General features: G+C 50.6%; 1 protein-coding gene across 6 annotated transcripts in view; it reads left to right on the plus strand.

Moving 5' to 3' along the window:
- The window catches only part of ppef1 (protein phosphatase, EF-hand calcium binding domain 1), a 152,948-nt gene that overhangs the window by 1,593 nt on the left and 125,788 nt on the right, over positions 1 to 25,567 (plus strand). Inside the window, exon 2 of one of the 6 annotated variants that reach the window (XM_038802819.1) lies at positions 5,882 to 5,924. The exons of 4 other annotated variants lie outside the window; for them this stretch is intronic. The gene's annotated coding sequence lies outside the window, so the exon portion shown is untranslated. One more of the 6 variants, XM_038802818.1, reaches the window with a different exon arrangement.

Here is a 25,567-nt window from a genome sequence, read left to right on the forward strand (position 1 = left end):
CCAGAAGGATGTGGAGGCTTTAGAGAGGGTGCAGAAGAGATTTACCAGGATGTTGCCTGGTTTGGAGGGCATTAGCTATGAGGAGCGGTTGAATAAACACGATTTGTTCTCACTGGAACAACAGAGGTTGAGTGGCGACCTGATAGAGGTCTACAAAATTATGAGGGTCATAGACAGAGTGGATAGTCAGACTTTTTCCCAGGGTAGAGGGGTCAATTACTAAGGGACATAGGTTTAAGGTGTGAGTGGCAAGGTTTAGAGGAGATGTACGAGACAAGTTTTTTACACAGAGGGTAGTAGGTGCCTGGAACTCGCTGCCGGAGGAGGTGGTGGAAGCAGGGACGATAGTGACGTTTAAGGGGCATCTTGACAAATACATGAATAGGATGGCAATAGAGAGATACGGACCCCGGAAGTGTAGAAGATTTAAATTTAGACGGGCAGCATTGCCTGCGCAGGCTTGGAGGGCCGAAGGGCCTGTTCCTGTGCTGTACTTTTCTTTGTTCTTTGTTGTTCTTGGATGGAGTTGAGCTCGTGTAGGGGGTCAGGGCTAAGGGCGTTGGTTGCAGTTTCTCTACCTTTTTGTCTGGGGAAGTACTCAGGGAATCTGGTGGTGGCATCCACACTGAAGATATCGAGACAATCTTGGCAGCAATTCAAATTGGGGGCGGCCATTGTGCGAAGGCCGACTTGGTGTTGTCTGCTTGAGGGTGCAGCTGCAGGCAATCAGGCTTGAGGCGGGGATCCATAGTTTTAAAATCTCTGTGTAATAAATTGATGCACTATCAATTTCGATGAGACGAGGGTAGAGTGTAATCGAGGCTTTATTACGCAGAGATGTGTAGTCTCCCGCAGCTGCTGCTGAAATGGCTGCAGCTCGGTGAGCACACACATTTATACTCCGCCTACTGGGCGGAGCCAGCAGGCAGGGATCTACCCCCGTACCTGTAGTACAGAAGCCTTACCGTAATACACCTCATATGCAATATATATACAACAGTGGTGACTACCACACACCTCTAGATTTATATTGTGATTTACATTACCACTGCTTTTGAAAAAAGTCAAAAAAGGAGCTCCTCTTTTCTCTGTGCATCAAATTCCTGACTGAACCAAGTCCTCAACTTGTCACTCAACCTACATCTCACTGAGGTTTAGTCTGCTGTCAATTTCTGTGAAAAGGCAAATCTCTCACTATAGAATGTCGGGGCTCTCGTCACCCTTGTTAAAGAGAGGTGTCTCCATGAGCAGGCATGAATTAGGGGGAGGGACCCATCCTTGGTCCACCAGCATGTCCTTCACCTGGAAGGGATGAATGTGCGTAATCATTAAAGCAACTCACGGCAAGAATGAAAGCAGACAGTGAAAGTTAACAGATATTTACAAGTGTTGAAACTGTATACGTTGATTGTGCCACCAGTGTGCATTCGGAACTTCTTCATTTTTCTAACTTTACCAGTACATCTGAGTGCATTCCCGACATGGACTGCAGAGATGGGGGCAGCCTGCTGACTGCCATGCCCTGCTGCCTCAGATGACTTTGGCAGGCACTCCCTGGAGGTTTGAAGCCTGGTGGGCAATGACCTGCTGAGGGGCAGGTGCACCCTCCTCAGCCTGGCCTGCTGGAGTTGATGGGGTCACGCTCAGAGGGTGTGTGGAACAACACCCTTGGAGTTTCCTGGTTCCATACCTTGGGATGTCCGTCTGACATTCCTCCTCCCTTTGGCTACCCAAGGGCCCCTCCCTCACTACTTGAGTGGAAGGGGCATCTGGAGTAGGGTCAAGATTCCCCATTCCCTTGTGTTTAGCCATGGCTGAAAGGCAGCCATAGCGAGAGCAATGGAATACAGCTCTGAGCACAAATCCGGCAGAAACTGTGCATTCTGCTTGACCTGGGTCTCCAAGGCAACCACCACAGTTCCAATGGCGCCCTGGAGGTGTTCACATGTCAGAGCTATGGCATAAGAGACCACGTGGACACGCTCCTGCCACTCTTTTGAGGGACTCTGACAGCTCTGCCTGATGCTCCCCTCCGTCTTGTTAAACCTTCAGGTGATGGCCAAGGGCTGATTGCAGATACTCATCATAGAATCATAGAATTTACAATGCAAAAGGAGGCCATTCAGCCCATCGAGTCTCAAAGAACAAAGAAAATTACAGCACAGGAACAGGCCCTTCGGCCCTCCCAGCCTGCGCCGATGCAGATCTTTTATCTAAACCTGTCTCCTATTTTCCAAGGTCTACTTCCCTCTGTTCCCGCCCATTCATATACCTGTCTAGATGCTTCTTAAATGATGCTACCGTGCCCGCCTCTACCACCTCCGCTGGTAAAGCGTTCCAGGCACCCACTACCCTCTGCGTAAAAAACTTTCCACGCACATCTCCCTTAAACTTTCCCCCTCTCACCTTGAAATCGTGACCCCTTGTAACTGACACCCCCACTCTTGGGAAAAGCTTGTTGCTATCCACCCTGTCCATACCTCTCATAATTTTGTAGACCTCAATCAGGTCCCCCCTCAACCTCCGTCTTTCCAACGAAAACAATCCTAATCTACTCAACCTTTCTTCATAGCTAGCACCCTCCATACCAGGCAACATCCTGGTGAACCTCCTCTGCACCCTCTCCAAGGCATCCACATCCTTCTGGTAATGTGGCGACCAGAACTGCACGCAGTATTCCAAATGTGGCCGAACCAAAGTCCTATACAACTGTAACATGACCTGCCAACCCTTGTACTCAATACCCCGTCCGATGAAGGCAAGCATGCTGTATGCCTTCTTGACCACTCTATCAACCTGCGTTGCCACCTTCAGGGTACAATGGACCTGAACTCCCAGATCTCTCTGCACATCAATTTTCCCCAAGACCCTTCCATTGACCATATAGTCCGCTCTTGAATTTGTTCTTCCAAAATGCATCACCTCGCATTTGCCTAGATTGAACTCCATCTGCCATTTCTCTGCCCAACTCTCCAATCTATCTATATTTTGTTGTATTCTCTGACAGTCCTCCTCGCTATCTGCAACTCCACCAATCTTAGTATCATCTGCAAACTTGCTAATCAGACCACCTATACCTTCCTCCAGGTCATTTATGTAGCACCCAATAAACACAATCCTTGTAACCCCAACCTAACTTTCTTTGCACACTAAGGGCAATTTATCATGGCCAATCCACCTCACCTGCACGTCTGTGGACTGTGAGAGGAAACTGGAGCACCCGGAGGAAACCCACACACACACGGGGAGGACGTGCAGACTCTGCACAAACAGTGACCCAAGGTGGGAATCGAACCTGGGACCCTGGAGCTGTGAAGCAACTGTGCTAACCAATGTGCTACTGCTACTCTACAGAGTCCTGTTATCCAGCAGTGTCTGAGTGCCAAAGACCTTCAGCTCTCGCTGCCTCCCCCGCTGCTGTGAAGAAGCATCAGTGAAATGACCGTCAGTGAGTGACGCCAAACCCACTGGTGAACTCTCAATGTGTATGTGTCTCGAAGCTGGTGACCACTGCTAATGCTCTACAGATGTGAAAGTCTCCTCTGCCTCCTCTGGGGTGGCCTGAGATCTGGGGTTTTCATCTGTGGAGGAGGTTTAATAAGGAGAGCAGGAATCCACACCGAGTAAAATAAGGATTGTTGATTTATTTACAATAACGGTATATACACTTCGCCGTAGATCCCCACTGGATCTCTCTCTGGTCAGTGCCATAGTGGCCGACCTTTGACACAATGCTAAATGGAGTTTCCCTGCCCCTCTGTGGGGGAACTCGTACTCCGCAAGGATCCCGGGGAATATATCATTCCCACCCCGTAAATCCCGTGCGGGATATTAAAGGGGCTGGACACCCTGTCTTCATGCTGGTATCTGGGATGGAAGAAAGAGCGAATGAGTGACTGCCAAGACAGGTTCAGACATTATACACATCAGGCACACTCTTGTCCGCAGTTGCCTCGACTTCCTGACTTGATTGGTGGGAGTGGCCTAACACACAATTGGCACAACGGCTGTCTCTGTCCCCTCAGGCTCGGTCTCTGTCTCCCCAGGCAAGGTCTCTGTCTCCCCAAGCACGGTCTCTGTCTCCCCAGGCACGGTCTCTGTCTCCCCAGGCACGGTCCCTGTCTCCCCAGGCACGGTCTCTGTCTCCCCAGCCACGGTCTCTGTCTCCCCAGACATGGTCCCTGTCTCCCAAGGCACGGTCTCTGTCTCCCCAGGCACGGTTTCTGTCTCCCCAGGCACGGTCTCTGTCCCCACAGGCACGGTCTCTGTCTCCCCAGGCAAGGTCTCTGTCTCCCCAGACACGGTTTCTGTCTCCCCAGGCACGGTCTCTGTCCCCACAGGCATGGTCCCTGTCTCCCCAGCCACGGTCTCTGTCTTCCCAGGCACGGTCCCTCTTCCCAGACAGTCCCTGTCTCCCCAGGCACGGTCCCTGTCTCCCCAGGTACGGTCTCTGTCTCCCCAGACACGGTCTCTGTCTCCCCAGGCACGGTCCCTGTCTCCCCAGGTACGGTCTCTGTCTCCCCAGGCACGGTCTCTGTCCCCACAGGCACGGTCTCTGTCTCCCCAGGCACGGTCTCTGTCTCCCCAGACACAGTCTCTGTCTCCCCAGGCACGGTCTCTGTCTCCCCAGACACGGCCTCTGTCCCCCCAGGCACGGTCTCTGTCCCTTTGGCACGGTCTCTGTCTCCCCAGGCACGGTCTCTGTCTCCCCAGGCAAGGTCTCTGTCTCCCCAGGCACGGTCTCTGTCTCCCCAGGCACGGTCCCTGTCTCCCTACGCACGGTCTCTGTCTCCCCAGGCACGGTCTCTGCCTCCCCGGCCACGGTCTCTGTCTCCCCAGACATGGTCTCTGTCTCCCCAGGCACGGTCTCTGTCTCCCCAGACACGGCCTCTGTCTCCCCAGGCACGGTCTCTGTCCCTTTGGCACGGTCTCTGTCTCCCCAGGCAAGGTCTCTGTCTCCCCAGACATGGTCTCTGTCTCCCCAGGCACGGTCCCTGTCTCCCCAGACACGGTCTCTGTCCCCTCAGACACGGTCTGTCTTCCCAGACAGTCCCTGTCTCCCCAGACACGGTCTCTGTCCCATCAGACACGGTCTGTCTTCCCAGACAGTCCCTGTCTCCCCAGGCACGGTCCCTGTCTCCCCAGGTACGGTCTCTGTCCCCACAGGCACGGTCTCTGTCTCCGCAGGCAAGGTCTCTGTCTCCCCAGGCACGGTCTCTGTCTCCCCAGGCACGGTCCCTGTCTCCCCAGCCACGGTCTCTGTCTCCCCAGGCACGGTCTCTGTCTCCCCGGCCACGGTCTCTGTCTCCCCAGGCACGGTCTCTGTCTCCCCAGGCACGGTCTCTGTCTCCCCAGGCGCGGTCTCTGTCTCCCCAGGCACGGTCCCTGTCTCCCCAGCCACGGTCTCTGTCTCCCCAGGCACGGTCCCTGTCTCCCCAGACACGGTCTCTGTCCCCTCAGGCACGGTCTCTGTCTCCCCATTTGGGGACTTTGTCTCCCCAGGTGCTGTCTCTGTCTCCCCAGGTGCTGACTCTGTCGCCCCTGGCGGGGTCTTTGCCTCCCCAGGCGCGGTCTCTGCGCTCGATTCTCCGGTCTCGTGCTCTCGCTTATGTGAAGTGAGGCCGGTGAAAAGCGGGAGAGGCAGAAAACGAGAACTGCGCCAGTCGCCAAACAGTTTCTGATGCAAGCGGTCCGCTCCCGTAAGCAAAATCAGGATCTTGCCGTAGCGTGGCGAGAAACCAATTATCAATACTTAAGTCCTATTTCCATACAATTCTTCCAGTGGAGCGGGCAGAGAGGGGAGCGATTTCTGGAGGGGAGAGCTGGAAGGTAAGCGGAGTTTTTGATTTTTAACGTACTTTTTCGGATCTTTTTTTCTCAGAGCAGCAGGAAACCGGAAGTCGGCCGTGGGGAGACCTGGGAAGGTTTATATTACCCAATAAATCTGAACGGTGAGGAAACCCGAGACACTACATGTGTAGTGTCTCCCATCCTCCCTCCTCCTCCAACCTAAAATAAAGACTCAGTTCTGTGAGCAGGTAAGCTATTTTTTTTCCCTTTCTCTTTTACTGGGAGACTAAGTAGAGGTGATGGCAGCGAGGGCAGTGGAATGTTCCTCCTGCAGAATGTTCGAGGTAAGGGAGACCACCGGTGTCCTTGCTGACTTCACCTGCGGGAAGTGCAGCCATCTCCAGCTCCTCACAGGCCGTGTTAGGGAACTGGAGCTGGAGCTGGATGAACTGAGGATCATTCGGGAAGCTGAGGGGCTGATAGATCGAAGCTACAGGGACATAGTTACACCTGAGAACAAAGGTAGCTGGGTAACAGTGAGAGGTGGGAAGAGGAGGAAGCAGTCAGTGCAGGGATCCTCTGTGGCTGTTCCTCTCAACAATAAGTATACCGCTTTGGATACTGTTGGGGGGGGATTGCCCAGCAGGGGTGGGCTGCAGTGACCGCGTCTCTGGCATGAGGTCCGGCTTGGGGCTCAGAAGGGAAGGGTGGAGATTAGGAGAGCACTAGTTGTAGGGGACTCAATAGTTAGAGGTACAGACAGGCGGTTATGTGGGCATGAGCGAGATTCTCAAATGGTTTGTTGCCTCCCGGGTGCCAGGGTCCATGACATCTCAGATCGTGTCTTCAGGATCCTTAAAGGGGAGCAACCAGAAGTCGTGGTGCATATTGGTACCAACGATGTAGGTAGGAAAAGGGGTGTGGATGTAATAAATGAGTTTAGGGAATTAGGCTGGAAGTTAAAAGCCAGGACAGACAGAGTTGTCATCTCTGGTTTGTTGCCGGTGCCACATGACAGCGAGGCTAGGAATAGGGAGAGAGAGCAGTTGAACACGTGGCTGCAGGAATGGTGTAGGGGAGAGCTTCAGGTATTTAGATAATTGGAGCGCATTCTGGGGAAGGTGAGACCTGTACAAGCAGGACGGGTTGCATCCGAACCAGAGGGGCACCAATATCCTGGGAGGGAGGTTTTCTAGTACTCTTCGGGAGGGTTTAAACTAATTTGGCAGGGGAATGGGAACCGGATTTGTAGTCCAGCAACTAAGGTAGCCGATGTTCAGGACGTCAAAGCGTGAAGTGAGGCAGTGGGGAAGGTAACACTGACAAAGGAGAGCACTTGCAGGCAGGGAGATGGGTTGAAGTGTGTATACTTCAACGCAAGAAGCATCGGGAATAAGGTGGGTGAACTTAAGGCATGGATTGGTACTTGGGACTAGACATAGACATAGAACATAGAACAGTACAGCACAGAACAGGCCCTTCGGCCCTCGATGTTGTGTCGAGCAATGATCACAACACTCAAACCCACGCATCCACCCTATACCCGTAACCCAACAACCTTACATTTTAGGACACTACGGGCAATTTAGCATAGCCAATCCACCTAACCCGCACGTCTTTGGACTGTGGGAGGAAACCAGAGCACCCGGAGGAAACCCACGCACACACGGGGAGGACGTGCAGACTCCACACAGACAGTGACCCAGCCGGGAATCGAACCTGGGACCCTGGAGCTGTGCTACCGTGCTGCATGGTGAGGGGCAGGAATGGTTGTTGGAGGTTCCTTGTTTTAGATGTTTCAATAAGATTAGGGAGGGTGGTAAAAGAGGTGGAGGGGTGACATTGTTAATTAGAGATAGTATAAAAACTGCAGAAAGGCAGTTCGAGGAGGATCTGCCGACTGAGGTAGTATGGGTTGAATTCAGGAATAGGAAAGGAGCAGTCACCTTGTTGGGAGTTTTCTATAGGCCCCCCCCCCCCCCCCCCCCCCAATAGCAGCAGAGATGTGGAGGAACAGATTGGGAAACCGATTTTGGAAAGGTGCAGAAGTCACAGGGTAGTAGTCATGGGTGACTTCAACTTCTCAAATATTGAGTGGAAACTCTTTAGATCAAATAGTTTGGATGGGGTGGTGTTTGTGCAGTGTGTCCAGGAAGCTTTTCTAACACAGTATGGAGATTGCCCGACCAGAGGTGAGGCCGTATTGGATTTACTACTTGGTAATGAACCAGGGCAAGTGATAGATTTGTTAGTCGGGGAACATTTTGGAGATAGTGACCACAATTCTGTGACTTTCACTTTAGTAATGGAGAGGGATAGGTGCGTACAACAGGGCAAGGTTTACAATTGGGGGAAGGGTAAATACGATGCTGTCAGACAAGAACTGAAGTGCATAAGTTGGGAACATAGGCTGTCAGGGAAAGACACAATTGAAATGTGGAACTTGTTCAAGGAACAGATACTTTGTGTCCTTGATATGTATGTCCCTGTCAGGCAGGGAAGAGATTGTCAAGTGAGGGAACCATGGTTGGCAAGAGAAGTTGAAGGTCTTGTTAAGAGATAGAAGGAGACTTATGTAAGGCTGAGGAAACAAGGTTCAGACAGGGCGCTGGAGGGATACAAGATAGCCAGGAGGGAACGAAAGAAAGGGATTAGGAGAGCGAAGAGAGGGCATGAAAAATCTTTGGCGGGTAGGATCAAGGAAAACCCCAAGGCCTTTTACACCTATGTGAGAAATATGAGAATGACTAAAGTGAGGGCAGGTCCGATCAAGGACAGTAGCTGGAGATTGTGTATTGAGTTTGAAGAGATAGGAGAGGTCTTGAACGAGTACTTTTCTTCAGTATTTACGAATAAGAGGAGCCATATTGTTGGAGAGGACAGTGTGAAACAGACTGATAAGCTCGAGGAGATACTTGTTAGGAAGGAAGATGTGTTGGGCATTTTGAAAAACCTGAGGATAGACAAGTCCCCCGGGCCTGACGGGATATATCCAAGGATTCTATGGGAAGCAAGAGATGAAATTGCAGAGCCGTTGGCAATGATCTTTTCCTCCTCACTGTCAACAGGGGTGGTACCAGGGGATTGGAGAGCGGCGAATGTCATACCCCTGTTCAAAAAAGGGAATAGGGATAACCCTGGGGATTAAAGGCCAGTTAGTCTTACTTCGGTGGTAGGCAAAGTAATGAAAAGGGTACTGAGGGATAGGATTTCTAGCATCTGGAAAGACACTGCTTGATTAGGGATAGTATGCACAGATTTTTGAGGGTTAGGTCTTGCCTCACACGTCTTATTGAATTCTTTGAGGAGGTGACCAAGCATGTGGATGAAGGTAAAGCAGTGGATGTAGTGTACATGGATTTTAGTAAGGCATTTGATAAGGTTCCCCATTGTAGGCTTATGCAGAAAGTAAGGAGGAATGGGATAGTGGGAAATTTGGCCAATTGGATAACGAACTGGCTAACCAATAGAAGTCAGAGAGTGATGGTGGATGGCAAATATTCAGCCGGGAACCCAGTTACCAGTGGTGTACCGCAGGGATCAGTTCTGGGTCCTCTGCTGTTTGTGATTTTCATTAATGACTTGGATGAGGGAGTTGAAAGGTGGGTCAGTAAATTTGCAGACGATACGAATATTGGTGGAGTTGTGGATAGTGAGGAGGGCTGTTGTCGGCTGCAGGATGCAGAGCTGAGCGGAGAAGTGGCAGATGGAGTTTAACCCTGAAAAGTGTGAGGCTGTCCATTTTGGAAGGACAAATATGAATGCGGAATACAGGGTTAACGGTAGGGTTCTTGGCAATGTGGAGGAGCAGAGAGAATTTGGGGTCTATGTTCATAGATCTTTGAAAGTTGCCACTCAAGTGGATAGAGCTGTGAAGAAATCCTATGGTGTGCTGGCGTTCATTCGCAGAGTGTTGGGTGGGGTTACTGGGTTATGGGGGTAGGGTGGAGGTGTTGACCTTGGGTAGGGTGCTCTTTCCAAGAGCCAGTGCAGACTCGATGGGCCAAATGGCCTCCTTCTGCACTGTAAATTCTATGATTGAATTTAAGAGCCGTGAGGTGATGATGCAGCTGTACAAAACCTTGGTCAGGCCACATTTGGAGTACTGTGTGCCGTTCTGGTCGCCTCATTTTAGGAAGGATGTGGAAGCTTTAGAAAAGGTGCAAAGGAGATTTACCAGGATGTTGCCTGGAATGGAGAGTAGGTCTTATGAGGAAAGGCTGAGGGTGCTAGGCCTTTTCTCATTAGAACGGAGAATGATGAGGGGCGAATTGATAGAGTTTTATAAGATGATCAGGGGAATAGAGTCGACAGTCAGACTTTTTCCCTGGGTGGAACAAACCATTAAAAGGGGACATAGATTTAAGTTGAATGGTGGAAGATATAGGGGGGATGTCAGAGGTAGGTTCTTTACCCAGAGAGTAGTGGGGGCATGGAATGCACTGCCTGTGGAAGTAGTTGAGTCGGAAACATTAGGGACCTTCAAGCGGCTATTGGATAGGTACATGGATTATGGTAGAATGATGGGGTGTAGATTAATTTGTTCTTAATCTAGGACAAAAGTTCGGCACAACATCGTGGGCCGAAGGGCCTGATCTGTGCTGTATTTTCTATGTTCTATGTTCTATGAGAGCCTCCCCATATCTAGTGGCCTCCCGTCATTCAGCGGCTTCCCCATCAAGTGCTCATGCTGGCGCCGATAATACTCCTTTTGATAAACGTGCGCTGGCCGGAAGGGCATCTGTGGGAGCCGAGGAGGTGAGTAGCCATGTTTGCACAATTAATTCTGGCTTGTCTCTGTCTCCCCAAGTGTGGTCTCTGTCTCCCAGGTGGTCTCTGGCTCCCCAGGTGCGATGTCTGTCTCCCCAGGTGCGATCTCTGTCCTTGTCTCCCCTGTCATTGCCTCTGTCTCCACAAGTGTTGTTTCTGTCTCCCCAGGCATGGTCTCTATGTCCCCAGGTGCGATCCCTGTCTCCCCAGACACGGTCTCTGTCTCCCCAGGTGCATTTTTTGTCTCCCCAGGTGAATCTCTGTCTCCCCAGGAATGGTCTCTGTCTCCCAGGTGCTGTCTCTATCTCCCCAGGCATGGTTTTCGACTCCCCAGGTGCAGTACCTGTCTCCCAGACGCTGTCTCTATCTCTCCAGGCACTGTCTGTATCCCCAGGTGTGGTCCTTGTCTCCCGAGGTGCGATCTCTGTCTCCCCAGGTACGATCTTTGTCTCCCCAGGTGTGGTATCTGTCTCCCCAGGTGCGATCTCAGTCTCCCCAGGTGTGATCTCCCCATGTGTGGTATCTGTCTCCCCAGGCATGGTCTCTGTCTCCCCAGGTGCGGTATCTGTCTCCCCAGGTGCGATCTGATGCTGTCTCTATCTGTCTCCCAGATGCTGTCTCTATCTCCGCAGGCACTGTCTCTGTCTCCCCAGGTGTGGTCTCTGTCTCCCCAGGTGCGGTATCTGTCTCCCCAGGTGCGGTATCTGTCTCCCCAGGTGTGGTCAGTGCCTCTGTCTCCCCAGGTGCTATGTAGATTCACCCCCTCCACCACCGATGCACTGTGTCAGCCATGTGTACCATCTGCAAGATATACTGTAGAAACTCACCAAGGTTAGGCAGAACCTTCCAAACCTACAATCTCTGCCATCTAGAAGGCCAAGAGCACCAGATACCTGGGTAGACCACCAACTGGAGCTTCCCGCCAAGTCAGTGACCAAGCTCACTTGGAAATATACCGTCGTTTCTTCATTGTCGCTGGGTCAAAATCCTGGATTCCCTCCCTAACAGCACTGTAGGTGTACCTACACCACATAGAACATAGAACACTACAGCGCAGTACGGGCCCTTCGGCCCTCGATGTTGCGCCGACCTGTGAAACCATCTGAAGCCTATCTGTCCTACACTATTCCATTTTCATCCATATGTCTATCCAGTGACCACTTAAATGCCCTTAAAGTTATAGAACAATAAATTTAGATTACCCAATTATTTTTTCCAATTAAGGGGCAATTTAGCGTGGCCAATTCACCTAACCTGCACATCTTTGGGTTGTGGGGGCGAAACCCACGCAGACACGGGGAGAATGTGCAAACTCCACACGGACAGTGACCCAGGGCCGGGATTCGAACCCGGGTCCTCAGCACCGTAGGCAGCAATGCTGACCACTGTGCCACCGTGCTGCCCTGAGACATGGACTGCAGCGATTCGAGAAGGCATCTCACCACCACCTTCTCCAGGGTAATTAGGGATGGGTAACAAATGCAGGCCCAGCCAGAGAAGCCCGCATCCCAGGAATGATGAAAACAAAATTATTGCTGATGTGAGTTTGGAGAGTAGGGATTCCCTTACCCTGGCTGACCGGGGGAAATCATTTGTCCGTTTTCTGCACTGCAGAGCTGCCCACTTTTGGACTCCACAGGTAATAATAATAATCTTTATTGCCACAAGTAGGCTTACATTAACAGTGCAATTAAGTTACTGTGAAAATCCCCTAGTCGCCACATTCCGGCACCTGTTCGGGAACACAGAGGGAGAATTCAGAATGTCCAAATTACCTAGCAGCACGCCTTTTGGGACTGTGAGAGGAAACCGGAGCACCCAGAGGAAACCCACGCACACACAGGGAGAATGTGCAGACTCCGCACTGACAGTGACCCAGGCCGGGAACCGAACCAGTGACCCTGGAGCTGTGAAGCAACAGGGCTACCCACTGTGCTACTGTGCTGCCCAGGTGCTGACTACCCTGACACCTCCTTCCAGGCTGCTGTGGTCAAACGGGAGGGTCTCCTGTGTCTATCCCTCGGAAAGAGCACCTCATGCCTTTCCTCGGATGCCTGGGAGAATCTCCAGGGAGGTACTGAAGGTTGGGGCTGGAGGGTCCTGCCTTCTCATAGATAATGACTGAGTGATATGGCGCCTGGACTTGATGGCGGGAGTATAACCTCCTGCTGACCCTGCCACGACACTTGACATGAACCTCACGGCTGCAGGATTAATCAGGCGAGTAGCACACGATTCAACACGTTTACCCGCCCTGCTCTCCAGTGTAAGTCACTCCAAGTTCCCGCTCAGAACACCGGACGCTGTACGTGAGCGGAATATCCCGGCCTCTGAGACTAGAGGAAGAGGGAGCCTTGTTCCAAAATACCCTGTAGTGTAGTGTGTAATTCACCCAGGAGTTGTATTGCTGTCAGTATCTATGTTCAAAATGTTAGTGTCTCGGTGAATCTGACATTCTAAGCGAATCTATATTCAAGACCCGTGGCTATGCTGAATTTTCAATTGGCAGACTGGCATCAACAGTTACCATGGTGACTATTGTATAGCCTTAATTAATATTCTTTGGTTCCACTCTTATTCCACTGCATTTAATTGGACCATTGTGTTTGAGAAGCTTCAATACTTATTTAAGCCACTGTACTATGATATTAAGGAGGTTACAGTGCCTTAATTATGTTCATTGGACAGAGTTAATCCAGCCTGATTAATGCTGCAAGTATATAATGGGATTCATTGTTTTCCTTGCTTCTAGCATTTACCATTTGCACTTGGAGAACATTTCTGCTCCAGTTTCCAGCGTATATACATTAAAGCATTTTCCTCTCCATCATGTTCATTGTCTTCATCCTACCTGAGGAAGGAGCAGTGCTCCGAAAGCTTGTGTTTGAAACAAACCTGTTGGACTTTAACCTGGTGTTGTAAGACTTCTTACTGTGTTCATCCTACCTAACAGCCTGTTTGATCTCCACATCTGAGTAACAGACCCACAACCTCACCTCCATTAACCATACTGGGCATCTACCTCCGAACTGTTCCGTGGACATCATGTGACTGGACAAGGCTTTTCAATCACTAGTTGCCTGGTTAACCTGGAATGTCTGTATGGAAAGCTTTCTATTGTATATAGAATTAGGGTAGCTTTACTTTTTAAATCCCAATCCTGCTCAGTGTCATGTGTGACTTGGCTTAAAACCCCATTATTTATTGAGTGAAATGAATCTAAGGATGAGTGATTAATATGTATGAGGCATAAATCCGAATGTATTTTATGTGTGTCTGTATTTGTTATCTAAAATTCTGTGCTAACACAAATCCCAGCTCATTTGCCACCTGAGTCATAGAGAAAATGATCAAAAACAGTACTATTCCATGAGGACTTTGCTTTGCTGTATGTGTGGAGTATGTGGAGGCTTAATGTGTGGTGCTTCACTGTGTATGTAGTGACTGTCTCTGGTTTCAGAGAGATTCAATTACGTGTAGTGATGTTTCAGGCAGTGATGTTACAGGCAGTGGCATTACAGGCAGTGACATTACAGGCAGTGATGTTACAGGCAGTGGCATTACAGGCAGTGACATTACAGGCAGTGATACTACAGGCAGTGACGTTACAGGCAGTGATATTGTAGGCAGTGACATTACAGGCAGTGATACTACAGGCAGTGACGTTACAGGCAGTGATATTGTAGGCAGTGATATTGTAGGCAGTGACATTCCAGGTAGTGATACTACAGGCAGTGACATTACAGGCTGTGGTATTACAGGCAGTGCTATTATAGGCAGTGACATTACAGGCTGTGACATTGTACGCAGTGATATGGCAGCAGGGTAGCATGGTGGTTAGCATAAATGCTTCACAGCTCCAGGGTCCCAGGTTCGATTCCCGGCTGGGTCACTGTCTGTGTGGAGTCTGCACGTCCTCCCCCTGTGTGCGTGGGTTTCCTCCGGGTGCTCCGGTTTCCTCCCACAGTCCAAAGATGTGCGGGTTAGGTGGATTGCCATGCTAAATTGCCCGTAGTGTCCTAATAAAAGTAAGGTTAAGGGGGGGGTTGTTGGGTTACGGGTATAGGGTGGATGCGTGGGTTTGAGTAGGGTGATCATGGCTCGGCACAACATTGAGGGCCGAAGGGCCTGTTCTGTGCTGTACTGTTCTATGTTCTAGGGGCAGCAGGGTAGCATGGTGGTTAGCACAAATGCTTCACAGCTCCAGGGTCCCAGGTTCGATTCCCGGCTGGGTCACTGTCTGTGTGGAGTCTGCACGTCCTCCCCCTGTGTGCGTGGGTTTCCTCCGGGTGCTCCGGTTTCCTCCCACAGTCCAAAGATGTGCGGGTTAGGTGGATTGGCCATGCTAAATTGCCCGTAGTGTCCTAATAAAAGTAAGGTTAAGGGGGGGTTGTTGGGTTACGGGTATAGGGTGGATACGTGGGTTTGAGTAGGGTGATCATGCATTGAGGGCCGAAGGGCCTGTTCTGTGCTGTACTGTTCTATGTTCTCTATGATATTACAGGCAGTGATAGTGATGAATCATCCTGAGCCCATCAGTTTAGATCAAGAATTATCAGTCCTGTAATCAAAAAGATGGCTTCCTTGTGAATCTTTTTCTCAAAAGTAGCTGATTAACATAAAATTTAGAATGCAGAAGGAGGCCATTGAGTCTGCACCGGCTCTTGGAAAGAGCACCCTACCCAAGGTCAACACCTCCACCCTATCCCCATAACCCAGTAACCCCACCAACACTAAGGGCAATTTTGGACACTAAGGGCAATTTATCATGGCCAATCCACCTAACCTGCACATCTTTGGACTGTGGGAGGAAACCGGAGCACCCGGAGGAAACCCACGCACACACGGGGAGGATGTGCAGACTCCGCACAGGCAGTGACCCAAGCCGGAATCGAACCTGGGACCCTGGAGCTGTGAAGCAATTATGCTATCCACAATGCTATCGTGCTGCCCCAGAGAGATTTTAGTGTCAGACTTAATGTTTCATGTCCATATGACTCTAGAGTCATACGGACTCAAAATGATGACTCTGGGCGCGATTCTCTGGCCTCGTTTATGCTCTCACTCAAGCAAAACAAGGCCGGTGAATAGCGGGAGAAGCTAAAAACAAGAACCCCACCATGCGGCAAACAGTTTGTGAAGCAACTGGCCTGCTCCCGTAGGCGGAATCGAGATCTCGCCATAGTGTGGCGAGAAACCAATTATCACCATTTAAGCCCCATCTCCAGTGGCCTCCCATCATTCCCAGCAAACGCTCAGGCTGGCACCGATTAGCACTCCGTTTGAAAATCATGAACCTGGCGGAAGGGCTTCAGTGGGGAGCCTAGGAGGTGAGTAGCCATCTTTGCTCACAGGCAAAGAGCCCGGGGGTGCTGGGCTTGCAGTGTTCGGTGGGGGGGTGGGGGACCCTCGGCTGGGGGTGCTGGACCCGCCGCAGGGGCGGGCCACCATGGGAGGGTAGGGGGGCAACCGCGGGGCAACCGCACACGGCACCATCATGCCAACCCCTGGAATGTGTGTACCTGTTCCAGGGGCAACCCTTGTCCCTGCCCACCTGCCCCACTGACCACCCATAACCCCCACCAACTGCTGAGGCGCCTGGCCCCGCGGCTGAAGGCGATTGCTAACAGGGAATTGGCAATCGTGGTTAAGTGAGCACTTCACACAGCCCAAGTGAATTCCCTAGGCTGGGCGGGCCATGTAGCATGTGGGAGTCATTGCCAAGCATCCCAATCACATCTTGATGCCTGGACACTGTGCTTGAACACCGCGGGAGGCAACACGGCACACGCAGCAGCCAACATCCAAACACCCAGGGGATGGTACACAGTTCCAGGGCCATGTCCACGGCCGGAGGGCGGGTGGGTGCCACGGGAAGGGGTAGATGCCTGGAGAGATGGGCCAAGGGTTCGGAGGTCAGCCCGCATTGCGGAGGAAAATGACAGAGGCATCATACACACAAAGGTGATTACTGTGTTTGACAATTCCCCACCCTCCCAATGGTGCTTCCCTCTCCCCCACCCCACCCCAGCCCCGTCATCACCTACCTACCCCACACCCCCTCCCCTGGTGCCCTCAGTGATCCTCAATGTGCTTTGCCCTTCGAACTCTGCAACTATGTCTAGGTGTTTCCCCAGGATGCACATGAGAGGTGAAGGCAGCCAGCTTGTCCTTGTCCCGTGGCCTTCGACGCCCCTGGCGGGCATCCTCTGGGGGCTCTGAGGCCAGAGGGTACCGGCTCACTTGTCGGTGGCACATGCACAGCCTTGCCGCCCTGTCCCATGTGCTGGTTGCAAAATGTGGCCTCATCAGAGTGGAACTTATGGGAGCTGGAGGCCACCGTTGTCACTCCATGGGAAGGGTCCAGGTTGGCAATCAGCGTCCCTCCCCGCTCTTGGTGCCCATAGGGCCCCGGGGTTCACCTCGGGATGGAGGGGCAGCTGGTTTTTGCCCCGGCTGCCGCTGTCTCATCTGGCTCTGCCAGCACTGATGGCTCCCCATGGTCTGCACCATGGTGTTGACGCCCTCGGTGATGCTCCTCAGTGACTGGGACATGCTGTGCAGCGCTCAGCAGTGCCCACCTGCGACTGGTACAAGCTCCGCAGCACATTGGCCATTCCGAGCTGAGATTGGGACATGTCCCGCAGAACCTCATCAAGGTCAGCCTGGTAATGGGTGACATACCCCAGCGAGTCTGACATTCTGCCGAGACCCTCAGCCATGGCCGTCACTGACTGCGCGACGCCTTGGACACCTTCACTACTGGTGCCGACGTCATGCCCCAGCCGTCGCTACCCTAGCAGTGTTGGTCTCGGTGTCACGCATTGCCGGTGATATCTCCTGTGCTCGTAGCTTCTGGGATTCCTCGAAGCGGCTATGGATCTGCTGGAGAGTCGCTAACATCTCCCTCTGAATGTTTTGGGTGTTCCCAAACATCTCCACCATCTCCAGGTAACCCTGTTCCACAGGCTCAGCATCAGGCTGGGACCCAGCTGGGTCCTGGGATCCAGCAGACCTCTAATTGCTGTCTCGCCTGGGGGTTCCTGCCTCCACCTGATGTGCATCAGCAGCTGTATGGTGCTCACCAGATTGTGCCCCCGAAGCCTGTCCACTACCATTTCCACCGAGGTGTGTGTATCTGAGCTGGTGGAGAGTGGGGATGACAGCTGTGTCGTGACTATTACAGTGGCATCCTCAGAGTTCCCCTCCGAGGTAGTCTCCTGGGAGACAGGAGAGGGGGCCACCCGGGACAGGCCAGCGCCGTTGGCAGGAGGACCTGTGGGAGAATGGTGGTCAGTGGGAGGGATGGGTCAGTCAGTAAGGCAATAACAGCTCACATTTGAAAGGTCCTCCAGGTGGAGCCCGATGGTTACTCATCTCTGTGGCGTCCGCCAGCCTCCGTGTTGGTGACTGGAGCTGTGAAGCAATTGTGCTAACCACTATGCTACCGTGCTGTCCATTCGCGACTCTTCAGATAATGAAGCAGTCCGTGTTTAAATGCAGCAAGACCTGGACAATATCCAGGCTTGGGCTGACAAGTGGCAAATTAAATTCGCACCACACAAGTGGTAATTGGCTGGATTTGTCCTGCTTCTTGTGTATAGGACACACTTGGACAATTTTCTACATTACTGGGTAAATGCCAGTGTTATCGCTGTACTGGAACAGCTTGTCTAGGGGTGCGGCAAGTTCTGGAGCACAAGGTCAGTACTATTGCCAGAATATTGTCAAGGCCCATAACCTTCGCAGTATTCAGTGCCTTCAGCTGTTTCTTTTTTTTAAAAGTTTTTGTTAATTGTTTATATTTTATATCCAACAATTCATAAAAACCAACATATATATTCACAAGCGAGTATCTTCACAACAACTGTGGCCGTGACTCCCCTTTAGTCCACATGCATATTTTACATTCCCCAATATTGCCAAAACACATATTTACAGGCTTTTATTTATAATTTGGTTTGGGCCTTGTAGCCACCTGGGTTGGCCACTTCCCGACTTTAAAATAGAGATCGCTAAGAATGCAGGGAAATTCAGCCAAGAACAGAAAAACAAGCAGGTGCAAAGCTTCCTGTATATTAAGACTTGCAGAAAGCAGACAGCACTGAAACTGACGACCATCTGCACATTGATGAGCGATCCCCGGGAACAATAGCAACAGTCAAGATAATCGAGGCAAAGCCAGACTCCTCGGCACCAGCAGGAGTCAAAACAAAAGAAGCCAACGGGCACTTAGGAACCGCCCAGCGATCAGGGAACAGCTCCAGTATTGGAGAAATCGATCCAAGTGATCATAACTCAGTCCAATCACTTGGAACCAGGTACGGGATCCGCCCAAAAGGGCGCGAAGCCCCCGGGGACTATAAAGTAGAGTCCCCAAGTTCAATTCGTCCTTCTTGGCAAGTCTTCTTAGCAGCCCTCAAAGAACTCGACCGTGACTCCCAACTCGGAGAGACTTGCCCAGCAGCTACACCAACAAGTAAGTGTCCAGTCAACGCACGCTACGAGCTAGGCGCTCCTAACCCTTAGTCCATACCAGCTGGAAGCCTGCAGTCTCAGGATCGAACGCGAGGCCATTGTTCCCTGACCCACTGGGTTCCTTTTCCAAAGCTAAGTATTGGCCTTTAGTGGTAGAAATAGTCTAGTTCTGTAGTATTTTATGCATGAAAATGAAAATGAAAATCGCTTATTGTCACGAGTAGGCTTCAATGAAGTTACTGCGAAAAGCCCCTAGTCGCCACATTCCGGCGCCTATCCGGGGAGGCTGGTACGGGAATCGAACCGTGCTGCTGGCCTGCTTTAAAAGCCAGCGAGTTAGCCAAGTGAGCTAAACCAGCCCCTATGAGTAGCGATTGACTGTGTATATAATAAATGTGTTTTGATTTGAACCTTACTAACTGGTGTATTGAGTTATTGATCAGCACTTGAACTTGAACCTCGTGGTGGTATCATAAAGATACCTGGTGACTCTAGAGCAAGGTGATCAAACAGAGCAAATTAAGTGTAAAGCACACTTAGCAAAACGAGCAACAGCCTTAACTAGCCCTTGGCTTGTCCCTCATGTTCGTTTTGCGTGCCTTTGCCCCCTTCCCTCCCCCTCCTTTCCTTTCCCCCTCTGTCCCGTGGCTCGCCCGCTCTACTTGTTTCCGGCTATGAACAAGTCTTGAAGCAAGTTGGTGAACGGCTTCCACGTCCTTTGGAAGCCCTCTTCCGACCCAGCTGCCAATTGCCAAGGATTTGCCCAGCAGGATGCTCCAGTGGGTGATCAGGGAGGCAAAGGCTAGGGCGTTGTTGCCTCTCCCCATGAAGAGTTCTGTCTGATCTGAAACCCAAAAGACTGACACTTTTGGGCATGGCTCCACCCTCATTCCCACAACCCAGATATAGCCTCAAAGAAGGTTGTCCAGTACCCAGCAAGTCTGGGCATGCTCAGTACATGTGGGTGTGGTTGGCCGGACCTCCCTGACACTATTCACATTTGCCCTCCACTTCTGGAAAGAACCCACTCATTTGAGTTCTGGTTAGATGCAGGTGGTTGTGTTGAAGATGCACTCTATGCACCACCTTTAGCTGCGTTAGCCTCAGCCTTGCGCACATGGAGATGAAGTCCGCCCTGTGCAGTGCTTCAATCCAGAGTCCTCACCCTATCGCTGTGCCTAATTCCTCCTCCCATTTTTTCCTTGTCTCGTCCAGGGTGACGCGTACCTCCTCCACCTGTTGCCCGTACAGGTCCGCACTGTTTCCCTTCCCTCGAGAAGGGAAGTCCCTACTGCCCACGTCCAGCAGTACTTCCACCAACAAGTGTCCTGGTATCTGGAGGTACATCGTTGTTTCTTTGCAGAGGAAGATTTTGACCTGAATGTATCTCAGGATGCTTCCACTTGGTAGCTGAAACCTCTCCGTGGGTTCCCCCAGGGTCGCCAGTCTATTGTCCGTGTACGTGTCCCTAATCATCAGTGCCTGCTCATCCTGCCTCCACCTTTTGGTGCCGTCCATTATTGTGGGAGAGAACCTATGGTTGTTGCAGATGGTGCCATTGTGGACATTTCGAAGTGTTGCCTCATTTGGTACCACGTCCGGAGCATGGCTACTACCACGGGCACTTCGAGTATTTGGCCAGGGGGGTTGTGGCTCGAACTGGGCAAGATGTCCCTATGCAGGAACTCTCCTCCACCTTCACACATTGTGTTCCCAGTTCCTGAACCCATTCTCGTACTCTTTCTGTGGAGGCCGTCCAGTGGTAGAACTGCAGGTTCAGCAGGGACAGGCATCCCAAATTTCTTCTCATTTGTAGGACCTACTTTCGGATCCTCACCCCCCCCCCCCCCCCCCCCCCCCCAACACACACACACACATGCCATGAGTAGTTTGTCGGTTGTGTTGAAAAAGGCCTTGGGAATATAGATCGGGAGAGATCTGAACAGGAAGAGGAATCTGGTCAGTGGAGTGATCTTTACATGGGTATGTACATAAGGGGTTAATGGGAAATTGAAAGATCACTAGGGGGCAGCACTGGCGGGTATAAAGGCCTGACGCAAGCAGCTCTCTCTCTCTTGGTGATTGGACTGTGACGAGAGCAGGAGCATAGATCTAGCTCAGGGCTATTAGTGTGGTCAGACATAGCTACTGTATAAACTTTGTAACCTTTCTACTGGTATTGATCTTAAAGTAAGAACTCATGCAGTTGTTAAATTATGTTACTCAATAAACCTTTCAATACCTCTGGACGACTTCGAGCCTTCTTCAAGGTGCAGAAAGCCTCTGCTGCAACTGGATTGAGTAACGCATGTGACGCATAGTAGTGCTACCAAACACACTACAGTAAGGTGTTGGGTACTCTAAATTTATAAAAAAAAGAAAAAAAGGTTTGTAACCTGAGAAGGCTCTAAACTCCTTTAGGAGTTTATTGTCCCTTTCATGGTAGGTCCAGGTATTCGAGATGTAGAGAATCAGGTCCCCCCTTTGGATACCTTTCTACCCCTTTGCTGGTATGAGGGCGATCGCCAGTGGCTACATTGCCAAGGTGAAAAGCAGCGGGGACATTGGGGACAGCAGGCATCCCTACCTCGTGCCTCTGTGCAGCCAGACGTATCTAGAGCTGCTGGTGTTTGTCTGTACGTTTACCATGGGAGCGCTGTACAGTAGTTTCAGCCAGGAGGTAAACCATTGTCCAAATCCAAACTATTCCAGTACCTCGATGAAGTATTTCCATTCGCCTCTGTCTTTTCTTCATCCAGGGAGCTGATCACTTCTGGTGTTCTCTTCCCGGATGGGGTCATTATCACGGCCAGCAGGTGCATGATGTTCGATGTTAGCGCCTGCCATTGACAAAGCCCGCCAGGGCCTTCGGCAGGATCTTTGCATCTATGTTGGGTATCAGCGATAATGAGGTTTGGGTCAGTGTTGGTGATGGAGGACACCCTTACCAGCGAGTCTGTGAACATCTCCCGCAAGTGCGGGGCCAGTGCTGGTGCAAATGTTTTGTAGATGTCCATCGGGAATCTATCCGTCCCCCGGTGCCTACCCCGCCTGCATGGAGTTGATACTCTCCATGGTCTCCCCCAGTTCTTTTTCTTTAAATTTAGAGTACCCAATTCTTTTTTTGCAATTATGGGACAATTTAGCATGGCCAATCCACCTGTCCTGCACATCTTTGGGGATGAGACCCACACAGAAACGCGGAGAATTTGCAATCTCCACGTGGACAGTGACCCAGGGCCGGAATCGAACCCGGGTCCTCGGCACCATGAGTCAGCAGTGCTAACCACTGTGCCACCGTGCCACCCTGTCCCCCTGTTGCGGCGGTGCTTCCAGGTCCCGCCTCCTATCTTCCCCCATGGCTGGCATCCATTGAGGCACTCTTGCCCACCTCGGGGGTTCAGAGGGCCCCCCCCCCCCTCCCTCCCAGGGGTTCGGAGGTATATAGCCCTCGATAGAAAGTTGCAAAGGCTTTGTTGATCTTTTCTGGTGCAGTGACGAACCTACTGCTTCTGCCCTTAAGCTGAGCTATTTCAAAGAACAAAGAACAATACATCACAGGAACAGGCCCTTCGGCCCTCCAAGCCTGTACTGGTCATGATATCAACCTTGGCCAAAACCCTCAGCACTTCCTTGTGCCGTATCCCTCTGTACCCTTCCTATCCATGTATTTGTCAAGATTTCTTTTGAACGCCATTAATGCATCTGCTTCCACCAGCTCCCCTGGCAACGCGTTCCAGGCACTCACCACCCTCTCTGTAAAAAACCTGCCTTGTACATCTCCTCTAAACTTTGCCCCACGGACAATAAACTTATGTCCCCAAGTGACTGACCCCTCCACCCTCGGAAAGGGTGCCTGCCCATCCACTCCATTTCCCTTATGGCTGCCTGTTTTCTCAGCTGGTGAGCCAGCAGGTGACTGGCTTTTTTCCGTGTTGGTACAAGGTCCCCCATGCCTCGCAGAGCTGGTGCTCTGCTTTTTTGTTGGGTATCAGGTCGAAGTCCATTTGCAATTTTTTTCCTCTCCGCCTGCAGCTCCATGGTTGAGGCTATGGAGTATGGCCGATCTACCTCCAATATGGAGTCGACCAGCTGTTGCCTGGTCACCCTCTCTTTGCATGCCTTGAATGCAATAATTTCCTCCCTGATCACCGCTGAGACCTCCCCATTCTGGTTGTTAGTTACATACCCGTCTAGGACCTGTGGTATCCGATCGCAAACAGCCTTGATGGTGAGGAGGCCGTCTCCAGCCTCCATGGTGAGCCCAGCCCGTCTCCAATCTCACATCCACATAGCGTGGAGCGTGGTCAGAGATTACAATTCGGAGTATTCCACTCTCACTAACCCTGGAAGCACCCATTTCCCCACTATAAAGAAATCAAACCTTGAGTAGACCCTGTGGACCTGGGAGAAGAAGGAGAACACTCTCTCTCCCCTGGGTGCATGAACCTTCAATGTCCACTGCCCCTTGAAGATGTTCAGCTTCTTTGCCATATTCATTAGTTTCCACGATTTAGGACTGGAGCTGTCTGTCTGTGGGTCCTCTGCCTTCAGCCGTGTCTTGATATCAGGTCAGGTGGAACGAATTTTCTGAAGACTGGGACTTCTGGAGGATACCGAGATGGATCATCCACTCGGCACCTCCGGCTGAAGATTGTTGCAAATGTTCCAATCTTATCTTTTTACACTGATGTGCTGGGCTCCTCCATCATTGAGGATGGGGATATGTGTGGAGCTTCCTCCTCCAGTGTGTTATTTAATTGTCCATCACCATTTGTAGTTGGATGTGGCAGGACTGCAGAACTTGGATTTGGGGCGTGATCAAAGGACCTCATCACACCTGACTTGGTGAAGCTTGGAATGCCTCACAAGATCTTACGAGAGCCAAGAGATGTCGCAATCTGGATCTCACCCAGTGAGATTTATCTATTTAAGTGAACTATTAGGCTTATTTAAATATGTCAGCGGCCAATTCTTCCGAGGCCCGGGAATGAAAGCCAGTGCCTGGAAGACCTCACCGTGGCGCTATTTAGTGCTGTCCACACAAACGTGAACCTGGCATAATGATACTTAGGGGCAGGGTGTCTCCCAGGCTATTGAAGGCCCCTTGGTGGTCAGGCTCTGGGCAGGGTGATTGTCATGTGAGAGTACCTTTAAGGAATGTGTGTTTAAGAAATTTACCTTTGAGAAATGGGTGTTTATCAGTCATGTCAGAGTGTGGGTGGAGCTGGGCTATCTGTCAGCTTTTTACTTTTGTTTTAGGCTGTTTGCTGCAGGGTGTGTTTTAGTTTCGTCTTCAGTGTTGGAGCTGAAGCTAGACAAAGCAGGTGTACTACTGTTCTCTCTGTCATGAAAAGACTATCTGTTGATCATTTGGTGAATTCAGAATTATAAATGTTCTCAGAAGTAAATGTAAACCTAATGTGCTTCTGTTAAAAGGTGTTTATTTTGTCTTCTGGATGTTGTTTGGGAAGTTATTAAAGATTACTTAGTGTTGTATTCTTTGGGGGTTGTATTTGAATTGATGGTTGCTAAGATGTTCACTGTATGTTTTAAAAAGGTTAACTTGAGTTCATAGAATAAACATTGTTTTGCTTTAAAAATTACTTTTCAATTTCTGCTGTACCACACCTGTAGAGTGGGCCGTGTGCTCCCCATACACAATCTATTAAAAGTTGTGGGTCAGGTGAACTCCATGATACACTTTGGGGTTCTCTAAACCCTGGCCTATAACAAATTGGGGCTCGAAGGGGATAAAAGTCTATCTATTGGATTGGCTTAGTGAACTTAAAGACAGTGAGGGGTGAGCATATTGTGGTTGCTTTTTAGATGTAGTATTCTAGTTTCAGTGAGGAGTGTGTTGTGGACAATGGCTCTTTTAGAGGCTCTGAAGTTTTTGGGGTGGAGACGGTCACACGCAGTACCTTACGGACAGAGACTAAAAGCAGACTGTTAGATTTGGCAAAAACATTGCAGTTAACATTATCTGACAAAATGCAAAAATATGAGGTAATTATGGTGGTGGCTAAGCATTTAAAGTTGCCTGAGATACAGTTTGACTCATTGGAAATGGCAAAAAATTCAGTTACAAATTAAACAAATGGAACATGAGAAAGAATTAAAGCAGCTTGAATATGAAAGAGAGGAAAAAGGAAGAGAGAGAAGAAAAATAAAAGGAGAGAGAAGAAAGGAGAAAAGAAAGAATACAAGAAAGAGAAAGGGAGATACAGATCAGGGAAAAAGATAAAGAGAGAGAGTTTGAACTTCAGAAAATGGCCATGAAACATGACAGTCAGTTAAAATTGGCAGACATAAAGGGCAACGTAGAGTTGGATGATAGTGATGAGGACAGTGAGAAAGAGCGTCAAAGTCGAAGGCTTGATGGGGCTCTATTTAAATATATCCAGGCATTGCCATAGTTTGACGAAAAGGAGGTGGAAGCCTTTTTCATTTCATTTGAGAAGGTTGCTAAACAAATGAAATGGCCACAGGACATGTGGGTATTATTGATTCAAACAAAACTGATAGG

This window comes from Scyliorhinus canicula, chromosome 7 (assembly GCF_902713615.1).
Source record: "Scyliorhinus canicula chromosome 7, sScyCan1.1, whole genome shotgun sequence".
NCBI lineage: Eukaryota > Metazoa > Chordata > Chondrichthyes > Carcharhiniformes > Scyliorhinidae > Scyliorhinus > Scyliorhinus canicula.